This window comes from Euprymna scolopes, chromosome 33, assembly GCF_053919585.1.
Source record: "Euprymna scolopes isolate OS-2025 chromosome 33, ASM5391958v1, whole genome shotgun sequence".
Taxonomy (NCBI): domain Eukaryota; kingdom Metazoa; phylum Mollusca; class Cephalopoda; order Sepiida; family Sepiolidae; genus Euprymna; species Euprymna scolopes.
This window is the reverse complement of record NC_136514.1, coordinates 49,157,494-49,170,839: the sequence shown is the minus strand read 5'-3', so window position 1 is coordinate 49,170,839 and position 13,346 is coordinate 49,157,494. Positions and strand designations below refer to the sequence as shown.

Genomic DNA, 13,346 nt, shown 5'->3' with positions numbered 1-13,346 from the left:
ATATTTTTCTTGTAGATTTTGTTGCGCTAAAAACGAATCTGCTAATCGTTTCCGTCACAGAGAAATAGTTTTTATGATATGAAGAAATTACTTTTCAAAATGTGATTGATCACTTTTCCATATAAATTTAACTTAAAATGAGAACCCACTTTCTAGCCACGCAGTGAGGGGGTGGGTGCATATTGTTTGCTTTTGGGCTAAAAGTTTTTTTTTTTGTTTGTTTCTTTCTGCTTTCATCTTTCAATAAAGACACACGGACATTGAAGAACAAAAATAAAGAAAAATATATATACAGATATGCGTAATTCCTTGTTATTAATGGTGACCAATTCTGCACGTGTGTAAGCGTACATATTTTTTGCCGCAAATAAGTAGTTTTCCGATTATTAAGCAATGTAATTCCTTATGTTATCAGTGGGGACCATTTCTATACACGCAATTGCGCACATATTTTTGCTGCAAACAAGTAGTTTTCTGGATATTAAGCAATGTAATATGTTATCAGTGGTGTACATGCAAGCTCACGCATATTTTTTAATTAAAAAAGTATGCATGTACAGAAATGGTCACCACTGATAAAATAAAGAATTACATTGCTTAATATGTGGACAAACAACCACTTGTTTGTGCCAAACTAAAATGTGATATTCGTTTTCAGCATACCCCAAAGTGACGTGGTGTAGCCCTATGGTTGTTGTGTCCAAGACTGATGGAACTCCTCATAAGACTTGATTTCCAGCGTCTGAATGAGCAATGCCTTGGAGAAACTTACTACATTGCTTCTCCATTTCAGCTAGCCTCTCAAGTACCACCTGGTACAAAGAAGTCAGCCATTGATGCTGTTGATGGCTTTCACTGTTGACTTACAACCTGAATTATGACTCCTCACCAACATTCATTACAGAGTGGGGCAGGTACATGTATTGCTGCATGCCACAGGGTTTTTTTTGCGTTCGGTAATGCATATACCAGACGTTATGCAATCATTGAAGAAGTTCACTGCAAGGTTAAAATTGTTGATGATACTCTCCTGAATGACGATACCATTGAAGAACATTTCTTTCATGTTTGAGACTTCTTGTCATTGTGCGCTTTGAAAGCAATTGTTGTGAATGAAAAATTTCCATTTTGCAAAGACACAGTTGAGTTCATTGGCCTAATGATCACGCCTACTCGTGTGGCACCATCCAACAAAATTCTGTCCGCTGTCGAGAATTTTCTACAACCAACTGACCTCTCTAGCGTGCTGTCATGGCTTGACTTACTAAACCAACTTGGCTGGGCGTGTGCCGTGAGCCCTGTGATGCAACCATGTTGCGAGTTGATCAAACCACACCAAAAGTTTTACTAAGACTCACACCTTTCCACCCTTTTTGCAGCTTCAAAGAAAGTCCTTGTTGATTCAGTAAAAGACTGCGTTTGATCATCCAACCTGATTGGAGTAGAGAGGGGGACAGGGTATCTCCTGCTTCAAAAATACTGCTCCTGTTCCACTAATTCCCCAGTTAGTTGCAAAGATGGTTAGAAAATTATTTTTGCCCGATCCAGGTTTTACAACAAGTGCAGAAAAGAATTATGTACCATCCAAGGGACATTGTACTTTGCAGCACTCCAGTCTTTTCTCTTGGTTACCCAGATTTCCCATTTTCACCAACCGTGAGCTTGGTAGTATCACAAACACAGGGGATGCTGATCTTGAAGAAAACCAAATAAGAAAATTTGGAACTGGAGTTATCTTTCTTTTGTAGGTTAGCCTTTCTCAGGTTGTTTATAAAGACAGCAACTATATTTTTCCTGTATAACTTAAAGGAGATAATTGGATTTGGAGGATTGTGCAGTGAAGCCAATAAGCAGAAAAACAATGTCAAAATAAAAATCAAATATACAAAAAATAAAGGCGCTTCTACACTATCAGAACAAAATTTCAGAAATCATAAAACTGAATTTCACATGAAAACAATGATATCTACGTATTCCTCGTATTTTTAAGATGATTATAGCCAAAAATTACGAAAATCGATAAGGTAGAAAATTAGTAATATTCAGGTAATTTCGACAGCATAATTTGGAAGCTAACATCATAATTTATTAGAATTGACCAAAAATCAGTAGAAACCATTGTTTTTTTTATCTAAAAGACTCCATTTATCGACTACAAAATTTTGTTCTCCTAGTGTAAAAGCACCAAAATAAATGTTTATTTGGCAGACCTGAACGAGCTTTCTCCCCTGCCGTAAAATTAATTCCTTTTCACGTTTTATTTTTTCTGCAGATTATCGTCAATAACAGACTTAACTTTCATATTAGCAGAAACAATTTTTTTTTTAGTTTATTTAATGACTTTTAACATGAGGGATCACTTTTAAATTATAACGTTCTATTAAATTGATGCCCCACTTTTCATCAATCAACAACAAAACTCTCCTTATTAAGGTGTCACGTGACACGGTGAAAAATACTCTGTAAAAAAATGGATTGCAAAGAAATTTATATTTTTCTAATGAGACTTAAAACAAGGAAAAGCTATTTTTTTTTTGTTTGGTGTAAAAGAAAAATTTATAAGGAATAACGAAAAGAAAATGAAAGAATTCAAATGTTTTTGTAAAAGATAAAAAGATGTTTAGATTTAGGCGGTGGCGGGGCGAAAGTTGTTGTGGCGGCGCCCGCTTATTGGCCAAAAAGTTGGGTATCAATTTAATAAAACGTTATAATTTAAAAGTGATCCCACGTTAAAAGTCATTAAATAATCAAGTTTTTGAAAAATCTGGTCAATGTGCTCTAGGTACCTACAACGTGGAAGTCGCCATTAAAAAAGAAGTGATTAATTAGACTCGCTATTTTTCGAAGCTTATAATAAGATGAATAATGTAATTTAAACCCTAATTTTTTCCCAATAAAAGGAGCAAAAACCAAACTTTTAAATAATAAAAGGTTTTATTGAAAATTATACAATATTTTTATTTTTGTATCGGTTTTCTGTAAAGATTTTATGAAATTCAACAAATTTTAACTTAATCTAAATATAATAAATATAAATTCAAAAAAAAAAAATCACTTACCTACATGAAATACTAATCAATGGATGCTTCCATTCTTCATTTATGAGAATTTATCCATATTTATATTTTATATTTCATGTATTTTTTTAAATAAAAGAATTTTTTCAAACAGCTATTTGAAAAGACCGCCATTACGTAAGCATTAACCAGTGTTAATAAGCCGGTGTTTTCTTGCCTTTCTTCCCGTTTTGAAATACGGATGGATAAAAGGGCTATAAAACGTAAAAACAACACATATTTGTGGGCCGTCAGGCCTTGTGCGTGAAAAAATGTCACCGTAGTTGAAAACTTATAACATTTTACTTATCAGTTTTTGCCTTAAAAAAAAAAAAAAAAAAACACTTGACGAATTTGATTGTTTTCTTCTCTCAAAGAAATACAAGAGTTTTTGATTTAATACATTTTATTTCTTCTTTATGGAGTGAATTTTTTTTTTTTTTAAATAACTAAAAAAACCATTGAATGAAATAGAAAAAATTGTCATAATTGTATGAAATTTTCTGGACAATATAACAAGATTATAAGGTTTCACTTTAAAAAAAAAAAAAATTCCACGTGGTTTTTAAAAAAGGTTTTAAACTTTGGACTTTACAGGTAAATTTGCAAATAACTTTTTTTTGTTTTGTTTTAAACTAGCTTATTTTATTTATTGATCTTTTATCTTCAATTTGTGATATATAAATTTGAGGTGAGAAAATTAATTATTTTCATTTGAATAGACATTTCAAAATGGGGGGAGGGGGTTGAGTTTTAAAAGAAAACGCTTGTCTAGAATATTATATTCGGTTTATTGGAAAGAGCATAAAACTTCACACTGAACCTGAAGATATCGTAAAAATTGAACAATTTTGATAGATTTTTTAAGTTTAAAAATTGAAAAACATTTAACTGGTAAAATTAAATTGGTTCATTACGTAAAAAAAAAAAAATATGGCTGCATGAATGCACGCAGGCACTTTGTAAACACTTTTTTAAAAAAATAAAAAATAATATTTCTATTATTTATTAAACAACTTTAATAATTTATTTGGGAAGTATATTCTATAAAGAAACTAAACAACCCACTTTAAAAAGAGAAATTACAATTTTTTTTTTATATTTTATTCACAATTTTGTGTTAGGGGTGTCAAAAATTCACTAAAAATTCCAACATTCGCGCCACAGTTTTAACCCTCCTCTCCTCCCATGTAACCATGGCCACCAAGATACTAGCAATGTCAGAAACCGATCTTAAGAATGCATGAAAAACAAATTGAATAATTCGACCTCCTATTTTTTACAAACTTATAACTACTTGAAAAATGTAATTCAAACCCTAATTTTTTTTTCAATTAAAGGAGCAAAGACCAAATTTAAAAAAAAATAACAGGTTTAATAGCCAATTATGCAATTTGATTTTTTTTAATTGGTTTTCTTTAAAAAAGATTTGAAGAAAATCAACGAAATTTTACTTCGGTTATAAAAAAAATCACTTACCTATGAAAAATACTATTGAATGTTTCGTTCCATTCTTCATTGTTCAGAATTTATCCATATTTATATTCTAAAATCATTTTTTTTAAACTTGTTTATCTTCAAGCTGTAATTAATCTTTGTTATAATTTTGTTAAGTTTTAAGATTTACAGTTTAATGATTAATAATATTAAACATTTGTATATTAAATATGAAATACGGTTTTACTGAATGTTCATTCGGTTAACTACCGGCTTCCATATTTTGTTAGGTAAAAAAGAGACAAACAAAATATGAGGGGGGGGGCTACAAAATGCTTAATATTTGTGCAATAATATTTTCAAATCGGTTTTAATCTGGCAATAAAATAGCAGACAAGAGTCATCTTTAAATTAAAACTTTACACTTAAAAAAGAAATTTAAACACAATTAACGGAACATTTTTAAATAATGGAATTTTAATCGTTTTAATCTTTCAAAAATTAATTAATTTTTAGGAAGTTCCTTTTTCTTGGCAATTAAACTGATTATAGTATATATTAATTAGAAAAATCGCTATTAAAAAAAAAAAAAAACAATATTAAATTTATATCATTCTTTTAATTGCAACTTCAAGGTAAGTTTTTGTTCAATATGTGTATTTAAATTTTTTAAAATAAATGCTTTACTTATTTGAACTCTTGTGTGTCATAAATACAAATTTCAATAGATTTAAATATATTTTGTTCAAATTTCGAAAAAAATAAATATGGGAAGGGGGGCATGCACTAAAAAAAAAAAAAAAAAAAAAAAATTTCCTCTCATATATTTTACGGAAACTGCATGAAATTGCATTCTAAAATGGATATGTATCGAAAATCTGACCATTAGTTGATTTTTTCTAGATTTATTAAACACGGCTATGTTTTCATGTTCGAAATGCTTACTACGAGGGGTGTGCAATAAGTAATGCCCCTGACCCACTTCCAGTTGTCTGATTTAGCTGAAATTTTGCATGTGCAAGGATTTATATCTCTACGAGTTATGTGGCAAATTACAGCTCTGAACTAATTGTGGTTTCTGTTTTACAGGTGTTTGAACTGAGTAAGGTGTGAAATGGAGCCTGTTGAATGTCGAGCAGTGATCTGGTTTTTGTATTTGAAAGGACGCACACCACAGGAGACTTTTGATGAAATGAAAGAAACTTATGGTGATAATGCCCCATCATATGACCTTGTAAAACGCTGGCATCGTGAATTCAAACATGGTCGGAAGTTTGTGGAAATAGCTCCAAGACCTGGTCGCCTCCCCCTTCTGCCATTGATGAGGCATCTGTCCAAGTTGAGGCTACCATTTTGGAAGATCGGTGCATTACTATTCGCCAAATAGCCCAAGATGTCAAGATTAATACAGGGTCTGTGGAAACTATCATTCATGCCCATTTGCATAAGGTGTCTGCCAGATGGATTTCCAGATTGCTCACACCATTCCAGAAGTGAGAACGCGTCAAGTACTCGAGGATGAATTTGGAGATGTGCCAAGAAGATGAGTCAAAGTTTTTCAAAAGACTGATTACACAGGATGAAACCTGGGTCCATCACTATGATCCAGAGAACAAAGCCCAGTCAATGCAGTGGAAGCACTTAGACTCACCACCTCCAAAGAAGACAAGGGTGCAGCCTTCCGCTGGCAAGGTCATGCTCACAGTCTTCTGGGACCAGGACGGAGTAGTTATGACAGATTTCCTGGCAAAAGGTACCACAATTACAGGAGCCTATTATGTTTCACTTTTGAGGAAATTAAGGGAAGCTATCAAAATCAAAAGGCGGGGCAAGATCAGCAAAGGTACCCTCCTCCTTCAGGACAACACTCCGGTCCACAACTCGCAGGTCGCCAGATCAGAAGCACAGGCATGTGGTTATGAAATCCTCCCTACTCTTCTGACCTTGCACCCTCTGACTTTCACCTCTTCCCCAACCATGAAGTTGTTTTTGAACGTAAAGCGTTTCCCAGATGATGCAGCCTTGATTTCTGAAGTCACGTCGTGGTTGGAGGACCAACCTGGGATGTTCTACAAAAACAGTCTCCAGAGCTGGATCAAACAATGGGAGAAATACACAACTCTGGGCGGTTCCTATGTAGAGAAAGACTAATAACTGTGCCAAGTTTCGTTGCTCTACTGCTATGGGAAGTGGGTCAGGGGCATTACTTATTGCACGCCCCTCGTACATGGGGACGTTATTTTAAAGCGCCAATTATGTAAACACGATTTTCGTCTCGCAATTTCATTATTTTCGTAGGATGAAAAAAAATTTTTTTTAATTATTACTACGTTATTTTGCCCTTCTTTTAAATGGTATAAACGTTATACTGATAATATTCATTTATTAATAAACGTTACACTGTTTTACATATAGGAGATTTGGAGGAATTTTTGACACCCCTAACAGAAAACTGTGAATAAAATATAAAAAACTTGTAATTTCTCTTTTTAAAGTGGGTTGTTTATTTTCTGTATAGAATATACCTCCAAAATAAACTATTAAAGTTGTTTTAAAAATAATAGAAATATTTTTTTTAAAAAGTGTTTACAAAATGCCGGCGTGCTTTCATGCAGACATTTTTTTACGTAATAAAATCAATAGAATTTTACGAGTTAAATATTTTTCAATTTTTAGACTTTAAAAATCTATCAAAATTTTTCTATTGGTTCAAATTTTTACAATATTTTCAGGGCCAATGTGAAATTTTATGCTCTTTCCAATAAACCAAATATAATATTTTAGAGAAACGTTTTATTTTTTTCAATTCACCCCCTCATTTTGAAACATCTATTAAAATTTTAATAATTTATGTACCAAAGTTTTATATATCACAAATTGAAGATAGAATATTTTCTTTATTGATTTTTTAATTTAAAAAAAAAAAAAATTAAAAAAAATAGTTTTTTGGAAATTTAAAAAGTCCAAAGTGTAAAACCATTTTTTTTTTTTAAAAAAACACAATTTTTTTTTTTTTAAATGAAAGCTCATGCTATGCTTACATCAAGTAAATACCAGACGCTGACAGCAAATATTTCTATTTCATTGATTGTTTTCTTTTTTTAGATATTTAAAAATAAAAAATTTAGTGATAAAGAAGTATTAAAATATATCAATCAAAAACTTGTATATTTCATTAAAAGAATTTTAAAAATCGATGAAGCAGATTTTTCGTTCTAGGGAAAAAAACTTGCGTTTCCTTTTTAACTATGCATGATGAAAAATACTAATTTTGGTTAACACACGCAATAAAAAAGATACATGTCCCTTGGACGAATCCGTATTTCATAAATTTCATCTTAGCAGCAGCAGCTCTTTACAGCTTTGCGCAAAACATGTTGCGAAAATGCGATTTTCTACGACCCTCGCTTTAAAAAATCGTTTTGTTTCAAAAATACATGGAATTTAAAATATAAATATGGATAAATTCTCAATGAAGAATGGAACTACCCATTTAATAGTATATTTTTTTAAGTAAGTGATTTTTTGGCAATTATATATATATATATATATTTATAAGCAAGTCAAAATATGTTGATTGTTTTTTTAATATTTTTTTTTTAAAACCGCTTTAAAAAACAAATATTGCATAATTTGCTATTAAACCTGTTATTTTTTAAAATTTTGGTCTTTGCTCCTTTAATTGAAAAAAAGTTAGGGTTATAATTACATTTTTCAATTAGTTATAAACTTCGAAAAATAGTAAGTTGGATTATTAAATTTCTGATCATAATTTTTAATGGCCACTTTCTGATACACACCTATAGGAGGGTTAATTCTGTGGTGACTTTTGGAGATGCCTAATGATCATGAAAAATATGGTAATTATAAAAATTTCCATTAAGCTTTGGGAAAAAAGTTTTTGGAACAATTGAAATTTTTATTTTCTATTTTTGAATAAAAAAAAAAATGGTAGTTCTACACTTTATCACCGAAACTGGAGACGCTATTTTATTTCACGCACCTGCCATTAAAATGCAAGGGAGAAATCAGTATTTTAAACTCTGACCGAAGTTAGAAATAAATAACAAAAAGATTAAACCAGATAAACTTTCGGAAAGACCCATGAAAAAAGTAAATAAAGAAAGTGAAAGAGAACATATATACATAATTGTTTAATTGGGCATGTTTTGATTTAATTAATGAAAACGGTAAAGTTTTTCATGAAATCTTCGGCACTTGTACTGTTTAATCAAGACAAGGTTTGTATTACTGTACACGTAGATTCGAAAAATTTGTCGAAAAACAAATATATAACAAATAAATGTTATTAAAAGCAAAATAAGTTACTTTTCTACCAAACTGGATACATTTTTTTGTTTTTATTCAATGTAACATGTTTATTCAGCTCGAAAAACATGCAGCGTTTACCGATGTATTGGAAAATTCAAAATGGCGCCCGACACTCTCTTTAACATGGTAAGTTTGGGAAAAGGTGCTATAAATAATAAACTAGACAAAATACTATCAAGAAAACACCGAATATATGTCAACTCATGTCACGGTAACATATAATGAGCGAATTTCTAACAGTATTTTGTCTAGTTTATTATTTATAACATCTTTTCCTGAACTTACAGTGTTAAAGAGTGTGTCGGGTCGGGTGCCATTTTGAATTTTCCAATACATCGGTAAAGACTGTATGCTTTTCGAGCTGAATAAACATGTTACATTGAATAAAAACATGAAATATATCCAGTTAGGTAGAAAAGTAACTTATCTTGCCTTTGATAACATTTATTTGTTATATATTTGTTTTTTGACAACTTTTTCGAATCTATGTGTACAGTAATACAACCCCCGAAATTTGTTGAACACGCCAAAGGGAGATAATTCCATTTAAAGCGCCGACACTCCCTCCCCATCTTTAATACTAGCTTTTCTCCTAAAAATCGAACCTTTTGCTCGCTATCATAACAAATTGTTTTTTCACTGTAAAATAAAAACTACTTGATGAAAATTAAGTGAAATTTTTTTTCAGAGAACTTCAGACTATAACGAGTACGTACAATATATAACTTTTTTTTTTAATATTTTCATTTTTTAATGTCTTGACTAAACTGTATAAGCGCCTCCGCCTCCCTCAACGCGCTCCCATAAAAACGTGTTTTTCTGCTGTAAAATAAAAACTACTTGATCAAATTAAAAATTTTTTCGGAGATCTTCAGTCCAAAACAGATACGTACAATATAACCTTTTTCCGATATCTCCATTTTTTAATGTCTTGACTAAACTGTACAAGCAAGTACCGAAAAATATAAAAATGTCTGGTGGTTATGTTTTTGTAAACCTCTCGTTAATACTTTTTTTTTCTTTTTAGATCAATTAAGACAAAATAAAGGTAAATTTTCAGATTAGGTCCACCTCACCACCTGCACAATTTTCTTTTAAATGACGACTTTTATAGGTTTTCGGCCATGCTGAATACGAAAATCGCCTTGAAACCTTGCAGAAATAATTAGTTATCGAGATATAAAAAGTTGTATTATGCATTGTATTATTTGGCGGCCATCTTTGTTACGCAAGTAGATTTGTTTATGGAGCACGCGCCCGCGCGTAAAAACGATGGCTGCCAAAGAATACAATGCATAACACAACTTTTTATATCTCGATAACTACTTAATTCTGCAAAATTTCAATGCGATTTCCGTATTCAGCATAGTAGAAAACTTCTCCAAGTTGTCATTTAAAAGAAAATTGCGGAGGTGGACCTAATCTAAAAAAAAAAAAAAAAAAAAAAAAATATAAATAAACCACTTTTTTCTTTTTTAATTTGAAATGACCGCTTGAAGATTCCGGCATGCCAAGATTCCTATGCGATATGATAAGACACTTCACTACGCCCGTTCGCACGCGAGCGTATCATAAAAGAAAAACACTGCCGAAGGCGGTGAAATGGCACAATATAGCCCCAAGGTCCAGGGTCTCATGCCATGCAAACGTAAACAAAAAAAAAAATAAAATAAATAAAAAAAATAGCGTGGTCGGTGTTCTGTTATAGCGTAAGGTAATATTTACTTAAATTTTCGTTTAATGAAAAATGTTTAATCCGTTCGAAAAAAAAAAAAAAAAAAAAAAAAAAAAAAAAAAAAAAAAAAAAAAAAAACATGCAGTGTTTATCGGTATATTTGAAAAAGACAAATGGTGGCGAGCTCGCTGTTGGATACGTTAATTTTGGGAAAATGAGTTTAGAAATCCACCGAATATCTGTCAGCCTATGTCACGATAGCATATATTGAGTTTCTAACAGTATTTTGTACAGTTTTTTAGTTTTAACTAATTTTCACAAACTTGACGCATCCAACACCGAGCTCGCCGCCATTTGCCCTTTTCAAATATACCGACAAACACTACGAGACCAAAAAAGTGTAGCGCCAGCGGCGCTACATTTGAAAAACAGATAATAAGACTTGTATCTTAGTCCGAAGGGCAAGAACAACAGAAAAGAACCAAGCCTCGTCTTAGAAAAATGCGATTTTACCCAATTTTCTGTAAAATTACTTTTTAAATAGTAATAAATTTGGGGTTTGGGGTTTGTATTACTGTACAGATTCGAAAAGTTAGTGCACTTACTGATCGGCGCTATTTTTTAAATCGTATTTCCAAGTTTAATTCAAGTTTTTTTTTTTAATGTTTCTCTTTATTCAATTATCAGGTTAAATTATAGAATAGGTACAAAACACCTTCCCCTCCCCATGTTAAGAATGGCTTTTTAAATAATAACGTTATTTCAGCACGGATCAATAAGTAGTACTTTGTTTTTTAACAACTTTTTCGAATCTATGTGTACAGTAATACAAACCCAATCGATTTGTCAACTGTATATTAACAAATACTAAAATGGCTGATTTAAGACGATCATCATGAATATCTCGATAATTGTTTAAAAATCTAAAATAAAAACAATATATATATATCGATAGAAATCCAGTCCACCCAATAAATGTCACCGTGACATTTATTTGTTTATGCCTGTTTTGTTGTCTATAATGCAAAATGCCCGGATTACGGTATCTTTTATTTATTAAATTGTTAGAATAGTTCAAAAACGCTTGCCCCCCCCCTCATGTTACGAATAGATTTCTAAATAAATACTGTTACCATTTCAGCACGATCTGTATTCTGTAGAATTGCTTTAGCTCTAGTTTTATAATTTAAGGTAATGTTTGGTTATTAACGTATTAATCAAACCAAACTTTTATAAAACTAGAACTAATTTTGTTAAGATAATGCTGTTTTAATGGCAGCCATCTTAAAGTTAAAAAGTTCAAGATAACAACATTTTTTTTTTACAGTATCTTTATATCGGTACTAGTGCACTTATTGATCCGTGCTGAAATAATAACGTTATTTTAAAAGCCGTTCTTAACATGGGGAGGGTGTTTTGTACCTATTCTGTACTTTAACCTTACAATTAAATAAAAAAAATAAAAAAAAAAACATAGCATAAAACTTTAATTAAAGTTGGAAATACGATTTTAAATATAGCGCGGATCAGTAAGTGCATTAACACCTTTATATTTAACATCAAAAATAAAAATAAAACAAAGCGTAAATTATTATTACTATTATATATATATATATATATATATATATATATATATATATATATATATATTATTGATGCATTTGATTTGAAATTAATAACATATTAATTATAAAGTTCATGAAAATGAAATGAAAACTTTTTATACTCACCAATTTTAAGTCATCTTCTTCAAATCGGTCGATTCCATTTAGTTACACACAAAAAATATCAAAACAGGAATTAGATTGCTTTATATTATTTCTTTTTGTTTCCACACTTTTTAAGTACTTTTATAACTTGAAATTCTTAACTTTTGACAGCAAAAGAAAGAAAAATAAACATGCATTTAATAATAAAAGAGAAATAATTCAAAAAAAGAAAAAAGCGCCACAAAAACGATAAAATATCTCCCGCTTTTTGTGTGACCTTTGACAGTTTTCAACTTATTTTTTTTTATATAGAAATAATAAATAATCTAAGATTGTTTGGATTTTAAATAAATTAAATTAAATTAAGATAATAAATAATCAAGCAATAAATAATTATGAATGATGGAGTTTTTATTTAATATTTACTAATAACAATGACGATTATTATTAGTAGTAGTGGTATTCGTTGATATTTTTTGAACACCGCCAATTTGTTTTGTTTTTTAGTTATTCAGTTTCTGACGGATTTGAGTGGGTATTTTGAAAAATAATACAAATTTAAAGAAAATTTTAAAAAATTAAATTTAAGTTGATGTTTTCTTTTTTTGGTTGATTTTTAAAGGCCGATGCAATAGTGTAAATCCCATCTTCTTTTGTATTTCCTTCTTTCCAAGGTTACAATGGTGATGTACTATGTGTTATAGCAAACAAGAGGACCTGACCGGAACTTCCGGTCTCCCCAAACCGGGTTACAAAATGGCGAAAGCGTTTTTCCTTTTTTCTTTGTTAATGTTATTGGAGGGGGGGGGGTCTTCAAGACAATTCTAGGAAATGCGCGTCTCTCGTCTCTACGTGGTTTAAAAAAAAAAAAATTTATTCTTTTAAAATGCAATACTGTAAAATTAAGCGAATGTAAAAAAAATAATCAAATCTGAAAAATTTAAACTGGCTTGAAAATTTTTAGAAAATTCATATCAAGAGTGAAGGTTTTGAAAGCTATTTATATGCAATAATTTTTAATACAAAGATAATATCAATATTGATTTTTTTTTTTTTTTTTTTGTATGTATATAAAATATTTTTAAAGTTAGCTATTTTGAGTTCCGGTTTCTGCGGAGTAGATGAGACACCGGTGTC

At 30.6% G+C, this 13,346-nt stretch overlaps 1 protein-coding gene across 1 annotated transcript in view; it reads right to left on the bottom strand.

The window, feature by feature from the left end:
* Positions 1 to 12,460, bottom strand: part of LOC145258215 (ubiquitin carboxyl-terminal hydrolase 1-like) — a 72,567-nt gene extending 60,107 nt beyond the window's left edge. The window contains exon 1 of the mRNA XM_080116157.1: positions 12,231 to 12,460. The gene's annotated coding sequence lies outside the window, so the exon portion shown is untranslated. The remainder of the gene's footprint in view (positions 1 to 12,230) is intronic.
* Between the last annotated feature and the right edge of the window lie 886 nt (positions 12,461 to 13,346).